A 17,306-nucleotide genomic window follows, 5' to 3' on the forward strand; every position below is an offset into this window, starting at 1 on the left:
CCTAGCAAACCTATATATTTTTGAAAACTAGACACCCAGGGGAATCCAGGATGGGGTGACTTGAGTGCCTCCCACCATGGTCTGTTACCCAGAATCCCTTGCAAACTTAAAAAATTGACAAACAAACCAAATTTTCCCCACATTTCTGTAATGGAAAGTTCTGGAATCTGCATGGAACCACAAAATTTCCACCCACCCCGCGATGCCCAAAGTCCTACGAGAAAAATGGTACCTCACTTGTGCGGGTCGGCCTAGTGCCTGCGACAGGAAACGGCGCAAAACGCAACGTGGTCACACCTCAATTTTGCAGTGAAAAATGACCCTTTTTGTCAAAGTGACTAGCTGTAGTTTTTGAACCCTAGCTCTGCCGGCACATAGGGAAACCTACCAAACCCACACATTTATGAAAACTAGACACCCGGCGGCTTCCAGGGAGGTATGGCTTGCATGGATCCCCCAACGTTTCCTTACCCAGAATCCCCTGCAAACCTCAATTTTAGCTGGAAAAATCACTTTTTTCACACATTTTGGTGTGGGAAAGTTGTGGCATCACGGGGCTCACACAAATTTACCACCACCCAGCGTTCCCCCAGGTCTCCCGGTAAAAATGGTGCCTCACTTGTGTGGGAGGCCCAAGTACCCGCGGCAGGCAAGGGCCCAAAACGTAGTGAGGCGACATCAAAGTGGCCTTTGCAAGGGGGGTCACTTGTGTTTTTGGCCCGGTGCTCGGCGGCCATCTAGGGAAACCTACCAAACCCATGCATTTCTGAAAATTAGACACCCGGCGGCTTCCAGGGAGGTATGGCTTGCGTGGATCCCCCAACGTTTCCTTACCCAGAATCCCCTGCAAACCTCAATTTTAGCTGCAAAAATCACTTTTTTCACACATTTTGGTGTGGGAAAGTTGTGGCATCACCGGGCTCACACAAATTTACCACCACCCAGCGTTCCCCCAGGCCTCCTGGTAAAAATGGTGCCTCACTTGTGTGGGAGGCCTAAGTACCCGCGGCAGGCAAGGGCCCAAAACGTAGTGAGGCGACATCAAAGTGGCCTATTGCAAAACCACCTGGTTTTGCAAGGGGGGTCACTTGTGTTTTTGGCCCGGTGCTCGGCGGCCATCTAGGGAAACTTACCAAACCCACGCATTTCTGAAAACTAGACACCCGGCGGCTTCCAGGGAGGTATGGCTTGCGTGGATCCCCAACGTTTCCATACCCAGAATCCCCTGAAAACCTCGATTTTAGCTGAAAAAATCACTTTTTTCACACATTTTGGTGTGGGAAAGTTGTGGCATCACCGGGCTTACACAAATTTACCACCACCCAGCGTTACCCCAGGTCTCCCGGTAAAAATGGTGCCTCACTTGTGTGGGAGGCCCAAGTACCCGCGGCACCTCCCACCATGGTCTGTTACCCAGAATCCCTTGCAAACCTAACAAAATGACAAAAAAAACACATTTTCCCCACATTTCTGTGATGGAAAGTTCTGGAATCTGCGTGGATCCACAAATTTCCACCCACCCCGCGTTCCCCAAAGTCCTACGAGAAAAATGGTACCTCACTTGGGCGGGTCGGCCTAGTGCCCGCGACAGGAAACGGCGCAAAACGCAACATGGTTACACCTCAATTTTGCAGTGAAAAAGGACCCTTTTTTGCCAAAGTGACTAGCTGTAGTTTTTGAACCCTAGCCCTGCCGGCACCTAGGAAAACCTAGCTAACCTATATATTTTCGAAAACTAGAGACCCAGGGGAATCCAGGATGGGGTGACTTGAGTGCCTCCCACCATGGTCTGTTACCCAGAATCCCTTGCAAACGTTAAAAATTTACAAAAAAACATATTTCCCCACATTTCTGTGATGGAAAGTTCTGGAATCTGCGTGGATCCCCAAATTTCCACCCACCCCGCGTTCCCCAAAGTCCTACGAGAAAAATGGTACCTCACTTGTGCGGGTCGGCCTAGTTCCCGCGACAGGAAACGGCGCAAAACGCAACGTGGTCACACCTCAATTTTGCAGTGAAAAATGACCCTTTTTTGGCAAAGTGCCTAGCTGTAGTTTTTGAACCCTAGCCCTGCCGGCACCTAAGGAAACCTAGAAAACCTATATATATTTTTGAAAACTAGACACCCAGGGGAATCCAGGATGGGGTGACTTGAGTGCCTCCCACCATGGTCTGTTACCCAGAATCCCTTGCAAACCTAAAAAATTGACAAAAAAAACACATTATCCCCACATTTCTGTGATGGAAAGTTCTGGAATCTGCGTGGATCCACAAATTTCCACCCACCCCGCGTTCCCCAAAGTCCTACGAGAAAAATGGTACCTCACTTGTGCGGGTCGGCCTAGTGCCCGCGACAGGAAACGGCACAAAACGCAACGAGGTCACACCTCAATTTTGCAGTGAAAAACGTACCCTTTTTTGCCAAAGTGACTAGCTGTAGTTTTTTAACCCTAGCCCTGCCGGCACCTAGGGAAACCTAGCAAACCTATATATTTTCAAAACTAGACACCCAGGGGAATCCAGGATGGGGTGACTTGAGTGCCTCCCACCATGGTCTGTTACCCAGAATCCCTTGCAAACCTAAAAAATTGACAAAAAAAACACATTTTCCCCACATTTCTGTGATGGAAAGTTCTGGAATCTGTGTGGATTCCCAAATTTCCACCCACCCCGCGTTCCCCAAAGTTCTACGAGAAAAATGGTACCTCACTTGTGCGGATCGGCCTAGTGCCTGCGACAGGAAACGGCGCAAAACGCAACGTGGTCACACCTCAATTTTGCAGTGAAAAATGACCCTTTTTTGCCAAAGTGACTAGCTGTAGTTTTTTAACCCTAGCCCTGCCGGAACCTAGGGAAACCTAGCAAACCTATATATTTGTGAAAACTAGACAACCAGGGAAATCCAGAATGGGGTGACTTGAGTGCCTTCCACCATGGTCTGTTACCCAGAATCCCTTGCAAACCTAAATAATTGACAAAAAAAACACATTATCCCCACATTTCTGTGATGGAAAGTTCTGGAATCTGCGTGGATCCACAAATTTCCACCCACCCCGCGTTCCCCAAAGTCCTACGAGAAAAATGGTACCTCACTTGTGCGGGTCGGCCTAGTGCCCGCGACAGGAAACGGCACAAAACGCAACGAGGTCACACCTCAATTTTGCAGTGAAAAACGTACCCTTTTTTGCCAAAGTGACTAGCTGTAGTTTTTTAACCCTAGCCCTGCCGGCACCTAGGGAAACCTAGCAAACCTATATATTTTCAAAACTAGACACCCAGGGGAATCCAGGATGGGGTGACTTGAGTGCCTCCCACCATGGTCTGTTACCCAGAATCCCTTGCAAACCTAAAAAATTGACAAAAAAAACACATTTTCCCCACATTTCTGTGATGGAAAGTTCTGGAATCTGCGTGGATTCCCAAATTTCCACCCACCCCGCGTTCCCCAAAGTTCTACGAGAAAAATGGTACCTCACTTGTGCGGATCGGCCTAGTGCCTGCGACAGGAAACGGCGCAAAACGCAACGTGGTCACACCTCAATTTTGCAGTGAAAAATGACCCTTTTTTGCCAAAGTGACTAGCTGTAGTTTTTTAACCCTAGCCCTGCCGGAACCTAGGGAAACCTAGCAAACCTATATATTTGTGAAAACTAGACACCCAGGGAAATCCAGAATGGGGTGACTTGAGTGCCTTCCACCATGGTCTGTTACCCAGAATCCCTTGCAAACCTAAATAATTGACAAAAAAAACACATTTTCCCCACATTTCTGTGATGGAAAGTTCTGGAATCTGCGTCGATCCACAAATTACCACCCACCCTGCGTTCTCCAAAGTACTACGAGAAAAATGGGACCTCACTTGTGCGGGTTGGCCTAGTGCCCGCGACAGGAAACGGCGCAAAACGCAACGTGGTCACACCTCAAGTTTGCAGTGAAAAATGACCCTTTTTTGCCAAAGTGACTAGCTGTAGTTTTTGAACCCTAGCCCTGCCGGCACCTAGGGAAACCTAGCAAACCTATATATTTTTGAAATCTAGACACACAGGGGAATCCAGGATGGGGTGACTTGAGTGCCTCCCACCATGGTGTGTTACCCAGAATCCCTTGCAAACGTAAAAAATTGACAAAAAAAACAAATTTCCCCACATTTCTGTGATGGAAAGTTCTGGAATCTGCGTGGATCCACAAATTTCCACCCACCCCGCGTTCCCCAAAGTCCTACGAGAAAAATGGTACCTCACTTGTGCGGGTCGGCCTAGTGCCCGCGACAGGAAACGGCGCAAAACACAACATGGTCACACCTCAATTTTGCAGTGAAAAATGACCCTTTTTTGCCAAAGTGACTAGCTGTAGTTTTTGAACCCTAGCCCTGCCGGCACCTAAGGAAACCTAGCAAACCTACATATTTTCGAAAACTAGACACCCAGGGGAATCCAGGATGGGGTGACTTGAGTGCCTCCAACCATGGTCTGTTACCCAGAATACCTTGCAAACATTAACAATTTACAAAAAAACATATTTCCCCACATTTCTGTGATGGAAAGTTCTGGAATCTGCGTGGATCCCCAAATTTCCACCCACCCCGCGTTCCCCAAAGTCCTACGAGAAAAATGGTACCTCACTTGTGCGGATCGGCCTAGTTCCCGCGGCAGGAAACGGCGCAAAACGCAACGTGGTCACACCTCAATTTTGCAGTGAAAAATGACCCTTTTTTGGCAAAGTGCCTAGCTGTAGTTTTTGAACCCTAGCCCTGCCGGCACCTAAGGAAACCTAGCAAACCTATATATATTTTTGAAAACTAGACACCCAGGGGAATCCAGGATGGGGTGACTTGAGTGCCTCCCACCATGGTCTGTTACCCAGAATCCCTTGCAAACCTAAAAAATTGACAAAAAAACCACATTATCCCCACATTTCTGTGATGGAAAGTTCTGGAATCTGCGTGGATCCACACATTTCCACCCACCCCGCGTTCCCCAAAGTCCTACGAGGAAAATGGTTCCTCACTTGTGCGGGTCGGCCTAGTGCCCGCGACAGGAAACGGCACAAAACGCAACGTGGTCACACCTCAATTTTGCAGTGAAAAACGTACCCTTTTTTGCCAAAGTGACTAGCTGTAGTTTTTGAACCCTAGCCCTGCCGGCACCTAGGGAAACCTAGCAAACCTATATATTTTCAAAACTAGACACCCAGGGGAATCCAGGATGGGGTGACTTGAGTGCCTCCCACCATGGTCTGTTACCCAGAATCCCTTGCAAACCTAAAAAATTGACAAAAAAAACACATTTTCCCCACATTTCTGTGATGGAAAGTTCTGGAATCTACGTGGATCCACAAATTTCCACCCACCCCGCGTTCCCCAAAGTCCTACGAGAAAAATGGTACCTCACTAGTGCGGGTCGGCCTAGTGCCCGCGACAGGAAACGGAGCAAAACGCAACGTGGTCACACCTCAATTTTGCAGTGAAAAATGAGCCTTTTTTGTCAAAGTGACTAGCTGTAGTTTTTTAACCCTAGCCCTGCCGGCACCTAGGGAAACCTAGCAAACCTATATATTTTTGAAAACTAGACACCCAGGGGAATCCAGGATGGGGTGACTTGAGTGCCTCCCACCATGGTTTGTTACCCAGAATCCCTTGCAAACTTAAAAAATTGACAAACAAACCAAATTTTCCCCACATTTCTGTAATGGAAAGTTCTGAAATCTGCATGGAACCACAAAATTTCCACCCACCCCGCGATGCCCAAAGTTCTACGAGAAAAATGGTACCTCACTTGTGCGGGTCGGCCTAGTGCCTGCGACAGGAAACGGCGCAAAACGCAACGTGGTCACACCTCAATTTTGCAGTGAAAAATGACCCTTTTTGTCAAAGTGACTAGCTGTAGTTTTTGAACCCTAGCTCTGCCGGCACATAGGGAAACCTACCAAACCCACACATTTATGAAAACTAGACACCCGGCGGCTTCCAGGGAGGTATGGCTTGCATGGATCCCCCAACGTTTCCTTACCCAGAATCCCCTGCAAACCTCAATTTTAGCTGGAAAAATCACTTTTTTCACACATTTTGGTGTGGGAAAGTTGTGGCATCACGGGGCTCACACAAATTTACCACCACCCAGCGTTCCCCCAGGTCTCCCGGTAAAAATGGTGCCTCACTTGTGTGGGAGGCCCAAGTACCCGTTGCAGGCAAGGGCCCAAAACGCAGTGAGGCGACATCAAAGTGGCCTATCTCAAAAACACCTGGTTTTGCAAGGGGGGGTCACTTGGGTTTTTGTCCCGGTGCTTGGCGGACATCTAGGGAAACTTACCAAACCCACGCATTTCTGAAAACTAGACACCCGGCGGCTTCCAGGGAGGTATGGCTTGCGTGGATCCCTCAACGTTTCCTTACCCAGAATCCCCTGCAAACCTCAATTTTAGCTGAAAAAATCACTTTATTCACACATTTAGGTGTGGGAAAGTTGTGGCATCACCGGGCTCACACAAATTTACCACCACCCAGAGTTCCCCCAGGTCTCCCGGTAAAAATAGTGCCTCACTTGTGTGGGAGGCCCAAGTACCCGCGGCAGGCAAGGGCCCAAAACGTAGTGAGGCGACATCAAAGTGGCCTTTGCAAGGGGGGTCACTTGTGTTTTTGGCCCGGTGCTCGGCGGCCATCTAGGGAAACCTACCAAACCCACGCATTTCTGAAAATTAGACACCCGGCGGCTTCCAGGGAGGTATGGCTTGCGTGGATCCCCCAACGTTTCCTTACCCAGAATCCCCTGCAAACCTCAATTTTAGCTGCAAAAATCACTTTTTCACACATTTTGGTGTGGGAAAGTTGTGGCATCACCGGGCTCACACAAATTTACCACCACCCAGCGTTCCCCCAGGCCTCCTGGTAAAAATGGTGCCTCACTTGTGTGGGAGGCCCAAGTACCCGCGGCAGGCAAGGGCCCAAAACGTAGTGAGGCGACATCAAAGTGGCCTATTGCAAAACCATCTGGTTTTGCAAGGGGGTCACTTGTGTTTTTGGCCCGGTGCTCGGCGGCCATTTAGGGAAACCTACCAAACCCACGCATTTCTGAAAACTAGACACCCGGCGGCTTCCAGGGAGGTATGGCTTGCGTGGATCCCCAACGTTTCCATACCCAGAATCCCCTGCAAACCTCAATTTTAGCTGAAAAAATCACTTTTTTCACACATTTTGGTGTGGGAAAGTTGTGGCATCACCGGGCTTACACAAATTTACCACCACCCAGCGTTACCCCAGGTCTCCCGGTAAAAATGGTGCCTCACTTGTGTGGGAGGCCCAAGTACCCGCGGCACCTCCCACCATGGTCTGTTACCCAGAATCCCTTGCAAACCTAACAAAATGACAAAAAAAACACATTTTCCCCATATTTCTGTGATGGAAAGTTCTGGAATCTGCGTGGATCCACAAATTTCCACCCACCCCGCGTTCCCCAAAGTCATACGAGAAAAATGGTACCTCACTTGGGCGGGTCGGCCTAGTGCCCGCGACAGGAAACGGCGCAAAACGCAACATGGTCACACCTCAATTTTGCAGTGAAAAATGACCCTTTTTTCTCAAAGTGACTAGCTGTAGTTTTTGAACCCTAGCCCTGCCGGCACCTAGGAAAACCTAGCAAACCTATATATTTTCGAAAACTAGACACCCAGGGGAATCCAGGATGCGGTGACTTGAGTGCCTCCCACCATGGTCTGTTACCCAGAATCCCTTGCAAACGTTAAAAATTTACAAAAAAACATATTTCCCCACATTTCTGTGATGGAAAGTTCTGGAATCTGCGTGGATCCCCAAATTTCCACCCACCCCGCGTTCCCCAAAGTCCTACGAGAAAAATGGTACCTCACTTGTGCGGGTCGGCCTAGTTCCCGCGACAGGAAACGGCGCAAAACGCAACGTGGTCACACCTCAATTTTGCAGTGAAAAATTACCCTTTTTTGGCAAAGTGCCTAGCTGTAGTTTTTGAACCCTAGCCCTGCCGGCACCTAAGGAAACCTAGAAAACCTATATATATTTTTGAAAACTAGACACCGAGGGGAATCCAGGATGGGGTGACTTGAGTGCCTCCCACCATGGTCTGTTACCCAGAATCCCTTGCAAACCTAAATAATTGACAAAAAAAACACATTTTCCCCACATTTCTGTGATGGAAAGTTCTGGAATCTGCGTGGATCCACAAATTACCACCCACCCTGCGTTCTCCAAAGTACTACAAGAAAAATGGGACCTCACTTGTGCGGGTTGGCCTAGTGCCCGCGACAAGAAACGGCGCAAAACGCAACGTGGTCACACCTCAAGTTTGCAGTGAAAAATGACCCTTTTTTGCCAAAGTGACTAGCTGTAGTTTTTGAACCCTAGCCCTGCCGGCACCTAGGGAAACCTAGCAAACCTATATATTTTTGAAAACTAGACACCCAGGGAAATCCAGGATGGGGTGACTTGAGTGCCTCCCACCATGGTCTGTTACCCAGAATCCCTTGCAAACGTAAAAAATTGACAAAAAAAACAAATTTCCCCACATTTCTGTGACAGAAAGTTCTGGAATCTGCGTGGATCCCCAAATTTCCACCCACCCCGCGTTCCCCAAAGTCCTACGAGAAAAATGGTACCTCACTTGTGCGGGTCGGCCTAGTTCCCGCCACAGGAAACGGCGCAAAACGCAACGTGGTCACACCTCAATTTTGCAGTGAAAAATGACCCTTTTTTGGCAAAGTGACTAGCTGTAGTTTTTGAACCCTAGCCCTGCCAGCACCTAGGGAAACCTAGCAAACCTATATATTTTTGAAAACTAGACACACAGGGGAATCCAGGATGGGGTGACTTGAGTGCCTCCCACCATGGTCTGTTACCCAGAATCCCTTGCAAACCTAAAAAAATGACAAAAAAACACATTTTCCCCACATTTCTGTGATGGAAAGTTCTGGAATCTGCGTGGATCCACAAATTTCCACCCACCCCGCGTTCCCCAAAGTCCTACGAGAAAAATGGTACCTCACTTGTGTGGGTCGGCCTAGTGCCCGCGACAGGAAACGGCGAAAAACGCAACATGGTCACACCTCAATTTTGCAGTGAAAAATGACCCTTTTTTGCCAAAGTGACTAGCTGTAGTTTTTTAACCCTAGCCCTGCCGGCACCTAAGGAAACCTAGCAAACCTATATATTTTCGAAAACTAGACACCCAGGGGAATCCAGGATGGGGTGACTTGAGTGCCTCCCACCATGGTCTGTTACCCAGAATCCCTTGCAAACATTAACAATTTACAAAAAAACATATTTCCCCACATTTCTGTGATGGAAAGTTCTGGAATCTGCGTGGATCCCCTAATTTCCACCCACCCCGCGTTCCCCAAAGTCCTACGAGAAAAATGGTACCTCACTTGTGCGGATCGGCCTAGTTCCCGCGGCAGGAAACGGCGCAAAACGCAACGTGGTCACACCTCAATTTTGCAGTGAAAAATGACCCTTTTTTGGCAAAGTGCCTAGCTGTAGTTTTTTAACCCTAGCCCTGCCGGCACCTAAGGAAACCTAGCAAACCTATATATATTTTTGAAAACTAGACACCCAGGGGAATCCAGGATGGGGTGACTTGAGTGCCTCCCACCATGGTCTGTTACCCAGAATCCCTTGCAAACCTAAAAAATTGACAAAAAAAACACATTATCCCCACATTTCTGTGATGGAAAGTTCTGGAATCTGCGTGGATCCACACATTTCCACCCACCCCGCGTTCCCCAAAGTCCTACGAGAAAAATGGTTCCTCACTTGTGCGGGTCGGCCTAGTGCCCGCGACAGGAAACGGCACAAAATGCAATGTGGTCACACCTCAATTTTGCAGTGAAAAACGTACCCTTTTTTGCCAAAGTGACTAGCTGTAGTTTTTGAACCCTAGCCCTGCCAGAACCTAGGGAAACCTAGCAAACCTATATATTTTCAAAACTAGACACCCAGGGGAATCCAGGATGGGGTGACTTGAGTGCCTCCCACCATGGTCTGTTACCCAGAATCCCTTGCAAACCTAAAAAATTGACAAAAAAAACACATTTTCCCCACATTTCTGTGATGGAAAGTTCTGGAATCTACGTGGATCCACAAATTTCCACCCACCCCGCGTTCCCCAAAGTCCTACGAGAAAAATGGTACCTCACTAGTGCGGGTCGGCCTAGTGCCCGCGACAGGAAACGGAGCAAAACGCAACGTGGTCACACCTCAATTTTGCAGTGAAAAATGAGCCTTTTTTGTCAAAGTGACTAGCTGTAGTTTTTTAACCCTAGCCCTGCCGGCACCTAGGGAAACCTAGCAAACCTATATATTTTTGAAAACTAGACACCCAGGGGAATCCAGGATGGGGTGACTTGAGTGCCTCCCACCATGGTCTGTTACCCAGAATCCCTTGCAAACTTAAAAAATTGACAAACAAACCAAATTTTCCCCACATTTCTGTAATGGAAAGTTCTGGAATCTGCATGGAACCACAAAATTTCCACCCACCCCGCGATGCCCAAAGTCCTACGAGAAAAATGGTACCTCACTTGTGCGGGTCGGCCTAGTGCCTGCGACAGGAAACGGCGCAAAACGCAACGTGGTCACACCTCAATTTTGCAGTGAAAAATGACCCTTTTTGTCAAAGTGACTAGCTGTAGTTTTTTAACCCTAGCTCTGCCGGCACATAGGGAAACCTACCAAACCCACACATTTATGAAAACTAGACACCCGGCGGCTTCCAGGGAGGTATGGCTTGCATGGATCCCCCAACGTTTCCTTACCCAGAATCCCCTGCAAACCTCAATTTTAGCTGGAAAAATCACTTTTTTCACACATTTTGGTGTGGGAAAGTTGTGGCATCACGGGGCTCACACAAGTTTACCACCACCCAGCGTTCCCCCAGGTCTCCCGGTAAAAATGGTGCCTCACTTGTGTGGGAGGCCCAAGTACCCGTTGCAGGCAAGGGCCCAAAACGCAGTGAGGCGACATCAAAGTGGCCTATCTCAAAAACACCTGGTTTTGCAAGGGGGGGTCACTTGGGTTTTTGTCCCGGTGCTTGGCGGACATCTAGGGAAACTTACCAAACCCACGCATTTCTGAAAACTAGACACCCGGCGGCTTCCAGGGAGGTATGGCTTGCGTGGATCCCTCAACGTTTCCTTACCCAGAATCCCCTGCAAACCTCAATTTTAGCTGAAAAAATCACTTTATTCACACATTTAGGTGTGGGAAAGTTGTGGCATCACCGGGCTCACACAAATTTACCACCACCCAGAGTTCCCCCAGGTCTCCCGGTAAAAATAGTGCCTCACTTGTGTGGGAGGCCCAAGTACCCGCGGCAGGCAAGGGCCCAAAACGTAGTGAGGCGACATCAAAGTGGCCTTTGCAAGGGGGGTCACTTGTGTTTTTGGCCCGGTGCTCGGCGGCCATCTAGGGAAACCTACCAAACCCACGCATTTCTGAAAACTAGACACCCGGCGGCTTCCAGGGAGGTATGGCTTGCGTGGATCCCCAACGTTTCCATACCCAGAATCCCCTGCAAACCTCAATTTTAGCTGAAAAAATCACTTTTTTCACACATTTTGGTGTGGGAAAGTTGTGGCATCACCGGGCTTACACAAATTTACCACCACCCAGCGTTACCCCAGGTCTCCCGGTAAAAATGGTGCCTCACTTGTGTGGGAGGCCCAAGTACCCGCGGCACCTCCCACCATGGTCTGTTACCCAGAATCCCTTGCAAACCTAACAAAATGACAAAAAAAAACATTTTCCCCACATTTCTGTGATGGAAAGTTCTGGAATCTGCGTGGATCCACAAATTTCCACCCACCCCGCGTTCCCCAAAGTCCTACGAGAAAAATGGTACCTCACTTGGGCGGGTCGGCCTAGTGCCCGCGACAGGAAACGGCGCAAAACGCAACATGGTCACACCTCAATTTTGCAGTGAAAAATGACCCTTTTTTGCCAAAGTGACTAGCTGTAGTTTTTGAACCCTAGCCCTGCCGGCACCTAGGAAAACATAGCAAACCTATATATTTTCGAAAACTAGACACCCAGGGGAATCCAGGATGCGGTGACTTGAGTGCCTCCCACCATGGTCTGTTACCCAGAATCCCTTGCAAACGTTAAAAATTTACAAAAAAACATATTTCCCCACATTTCTGTGATGGAAAGTTCTGGGATCTGCGTGGATCCCCAAATTTCCACCCACCCCGCGTTCCCCAAAGTCCTACTAGAAAAATGGTACCTCACTTGTGCAGGTCGGCCTAGTTCCCGCGACAGGAAACGGCGCAAAACGCAACGTGGTCACACCTCAATTTTGCAGTGAAAAATTACCCTTTTTTGGCAAAGTGCCTAGCTGTAGTTTTTGAACCCTAGCCCTGCCGGCACCTAAGGAAACCTAGAAAACCTATATATATTTTTGAAAACTAGACACCCAGGGGAATCCAGGATGGGGTGACTTGAGTGCCTCCCACCATGGTCTGTTACCCAGAATCCCTTGCAAACCTAAAAAATTGACAAAAAAAACACATTATCCCCACATTTCTGTGATGGAAAGTTCTGGAATCTGCGTGGATCCACACATTTCCACCCACCCCGCGTTCCCCAAAGTCCTACGAGAAAAATGGTACCTCACTTGTGCAGGTCGGCCTAGTGCCCGCGACAGGAAACGGCACAAAACGCAACGAGGTCACACCTCAATTTTGCAGTGAAAAACGTACCCTTTTTTGCCAAAGTGACTAGCTGTAGTTTTTTAACCCTAGCCCTGCCGGCACCTAGGGAAACCTAGCAAACCTATATATTTTCAAACCTAGACACCCAGGGGAATCCAGGATGGGGTGACTTGAGTGCCTCCCACCATGGTCTGTTACCCAGAATCCCTTGCAAACCTAAAAAATTGACAAAAAAAACACATTTTCCCCACATTTCTGTGATGGAAAGTTCTGGAATCTACGTGGATCCACAAATTTCCACCCACCCCGCGTTCCCCAAAGTCCTTCGAGAAAAATGGTACCTCACTAGTGCGGGTCGGCCTAGTGCCCGCGACAGGAAACGGAGCAAAACGCAACGTGGTCACACCTCAATTTTGCAGTGAAAAATGAGCCTTTTTTGTCAAAGTGACTAGCTGTAGTTTTTTAACCCTAGCCCTGCCGGCACCTAGGGAAACCTAGCAAACCTATATATTTTTGAAAACTAGACACCCAGGGGAATCCAGGATGGGGTGACTTGAGTGCCTCCCACCATGGTCTGTTACCCAGAATCCCTTGCAAACTTAAAAAATTGACAAACAAACCAAATTTTCCCCACATTTCTGTAATGGAAAGTTCTGGAATCTGCATGGAACCACAAAATTTCCACCCACCCCGCGATGCCCAAAGTCCTACGAGAAAAATGGTACCTCACTTGTGCGGGTCGGCCTAGTGCCTGCGACAGGAAACGGCGCAAAACGCAACGTGGTCACACCTCAATTTTGCAGTGAAAAATTACCCTTTTTGTCAAAGTGACTAGCTGTAGTTTTTGAACCCTAGCTCTGCCGGCACATAGGGAAACCTACCAAACCCACACATTTATGAAAACTAGACACCCGGCGGCTTCCAGGGAGGTATGGCTTGCATGGATCCCCCAACGTTTCCTTACCCAGAATCCCCTGCAAACCTCAATTTTAGCTGGAAAAATCACTTTTTTCACACATTTTGGTGTGGGAAAGTTGTGGCATCACGGGGCTCACACAAATTTACCACCACCCAGCATTCCCCCAGGTCTCCCGGTAAAAATGGTGCCTCACTTGTGTGGGAGTCCCAAGTACCCGTTGCAGGCAAGGGCCCAAAACGCAGTGAGGCGACATCAAAGTGGCCTATCTCAAAAACACCTGGTTTTGCAAGGGGGGGTCACTTGGGTTTTTGTCCCGGTGCTTGGCGGACATCTAGGGAAACTTACCAAACCCACGCATTTCTGAAAACTAGACACCCGGCGGCTTCCAGGGAGGTATGGCTTGCGTGGATCCCTCAACGTTTCCTTACCCAGAATCCCCTGCAAATCTCAATTTTAGCTGAAAAAATCACTTTATTCACACATTTAGGTGTGGGAAAGTTGTGGCATCACCGGGCTCACACAAATTTACCACCACCCAGAGTTCCCCCAGGTCTCCCGGTAAAAATAGTGCCTCACTTGTGTGGGAGGCCCAAGTACCCGCGGCAGGCAAGGGCCCAAAACGTAGTGAGGCGACATCAAAGTGGCCTATTGCAAAACCACCTGGTTTTGCAAGGGGGTCACTTGTGTTTTTGGCCCGGTGCTCGGCGGCCATCTAGGGAAACCTACCAAACCCACGCATTTCTGAAAACTAGACACCCGGCGGCTTCCAGGGAGGTATGGCTTGCGTGGATCCCCAACGTTTCCATACCCAGAATCCCCTGCAAACCTCAATTTTAGCTGAAAAAATCACTTTTTTCACACATTTTGGTGTGGGAAAGTTGTGGCATCACCGGGCTTACACAAATTTACCACCACCCAGCGTTACCCCAGGTCTCCCGGTAAAAATGGTGCCTCACTTGTGTGGGAGGCCCAAGTACCCGCGGCACCTCCCACCATGGTCTGTTACCCAGAATCCCTTGCAAACCTAACAAAATGACAAAAAAAACACATTTTCCCCACATTTCTGTGATGGAAAGTTCTGGAATCTGCGTGGATCCACAAATTTCCACCCACCCCGCGTTCCCCAAAGTCCTACGAGAAAAATGGTACCTCACTTGGGCGGGTCGGCCTAGTGCCCGCGACAGGAAACGGCGCAAAACGCAACATGGTCACACCTCAATTTTGCAGTGAAAAATGACCCTTTTTTGCCAAAGTGACTAGCTGTAGTTTTTGAACCCTAGCCCTGCCGGCACCTAGGAAAACCTAGCAAACCTATATATTTTCGAAAACTAGACACCCAGGGGAATCCAGGATGGGGTGACTTGAGTGCCTCCCACCATGGTCTGTTACCCAGAATCTTGCAAACCTAAAAAATTGACAAAAAAAACACATTATCCCCACATTTCTGTGATGGAAAGTTCTGGAATCTGCGTGGATCCACACATTTCCACCCACCCCGCGTTCCACAAAGTCCTACGAGAAAAATGGTACCTCACTTGTGCGGGTCGGCCTAGTGCCCGCGACAGGAAACGGCACAAAACGCAACGAGGTCACACCTCAATTTTGCAGTGAAAAACGTACCCTTTTTTGCCAAAGTGACTAGCTGTAGTTTTTGAACCCTAGCCCTGCCGGCACCTAGGGAAACCTAGCAAACCTATATATTTTCAAAACTAGACACCCAGGGGAATCCAGGATGGGGTGACTTGAGTGCCTCCCACCATGGTCTGTTACCCAGAATCCCTTGCAAACCTAAAAAATTGACAAAAAAAACACATTTTCCCCACATTTCTGTGATGGAAAGTTCTGGAATCTACGTGGATCCACAAATTTCCACCTACCCCGCGTTCCCCAAAGTCCTACGAGAAAAATGGTACCTCACTAGTGCGGGTCGGCCTAGTGCCCGCGACAGGAAACGGAGCAAAACGCAACGTGGTCACACCTCAATTTTGCAGTGAAAAATGAGCCTTTTTTGTCAAAGTGACTAGCTGTAGTTTTTTAACCCTAGCCCTGCCGGCACCTAGGGAAACCTAGCAAACCTATATATTTTTGAAAACTAGACACCCAGGGGAATCCAGGATGGGGTGACTTGAGTGCCTCCCACCATGGTCTGTTACCCAGAATCCCTTGCAAACCTAAAAAATTGACAAACAAACCAAATTTTCCCCACATTTCTGTAATGGAAAGTTCTGGAATCTGCATGGAACCACAAAATTTCCACCCACCCCGCATTGCCCAAAGTCCTACGAGACAAATGGTACCTCACTTGTGCGGGTCGGCCTTGTGCCTGTGACAGGAAACGGCGCAAAACGCAACGTGGTCACACCTCAATTTTGCAGTGAAAAATGACCCTTTTTTGTCAAAGTGACTAGCTGTAGTTTTTGAACCCTAGCTCTGCCGGCACATAGGGAAACCTACCAAACCCACACATTTATGAAAACTAGACACCCGGCGGCTTCCAGGGAGGTATGGCTTGCATGGATCCCCCAACGTTTCCTTACCCAGAATCCCCTGCAAACCTCAATTTTAGCTGGAAAAATCACTTTTTTCACACATTTTGGTGTGGGAAAGTTGTGGCATCACCGGGCTCACACAAATTTACCACCACCCAGCATTCCCCCAGGTCTCCCGGTAAAAATGGTGCCTCACTTGTGTGGGAGGCCCAAGTACCCGCTGCAGGCAAGGGCCCAAAACGCAGTGAGGCGACATCAAAGTGGCCTATCTCAAAAACACCTGGTTTTGCAAGGGGTTCACTTGGGTTTTTGTCCCGGTGCTTGGCGGCCATCTAGGGAAACTTACCAAACCCACGCATTTCTGAAAACTAGACACCCGGGGGCTTCCAGGGAGGTATGGCTTGCGTGGATCCCTCAACGTTTCCTTACCCAGAATTCCCTGCAAACCTCAATTTTAGCTGAAAAAATCACTTTATTCCCACATTTAGGTGTGGGAAAGTTGTGGCATCACCGGGCTCACACAAATTTACCACCACCCAGAGTTCCCCCAGGTCTCCCGGTAAAAATAGTGCCTCACTTGTGTGGGAGGCCCAAGTACCCGCGGCAGGCAAGGGCCCAAAACGTAGTGAGGCGACATCAAAGTGGCCTTTGCTAGGGGGGTCACTTGTGTTTTTGGCCCGGTGCTCGGCGGCCATCTAGGGAAACCTACCAAACCCACGCATTTCTGAAAATTAGACACCCGGCGGCTTCCAGAGAGGTATGGCTTGCGTGGATCCCCCAACGTTTCCTTACTCAGAATCCCCTGCAAACCTCAATTTTAGCTGCAAAAATCACTTTTTTCACACATTTTGGTGTGGGAAAGTTGTGGCATCACCGGGCTCACACAAATTTACCACCACCCAGCGTTCCCCCAGGCCTCCTGGTAAAAATGGTGCCTCACTTGTGTGGGAGGCCCAAATACCCGCGGCAGGCAAGGGCCCAAAACGTAGTGAGGCGACATCAAAGTGGCCTATTGCAAAACCACCTGGTTTTGCAAGGGGGGTCACTTGTGTTTTTGGCCCGGTGCTCGGCGGCCATCTAGGGAAACCTACCAAACCCACGCATTTCTGAAAACTAGACACCCGGCGGCTTCCAGGGAGGTATGGCTTGCGTGGATCCCCAACGTTTACATACCCAGAACCCCCTGCAAACCTCAATTTTAGCTGAAAAAATCACTTTTTTCATACATT

Source organism: Triturus cristatus, chromosome 5_1 (genome assembly GCF_964204655.1).
Source record: "Triturus cristatus chromosome 5_1, aTriCri1.1, whole genome shotgun sequence".
NCBI lineage: Eukaryota > Metazoa > Chordata > Amphibia > Caudata > Salamandridae > Triturus > Triturus cristatus.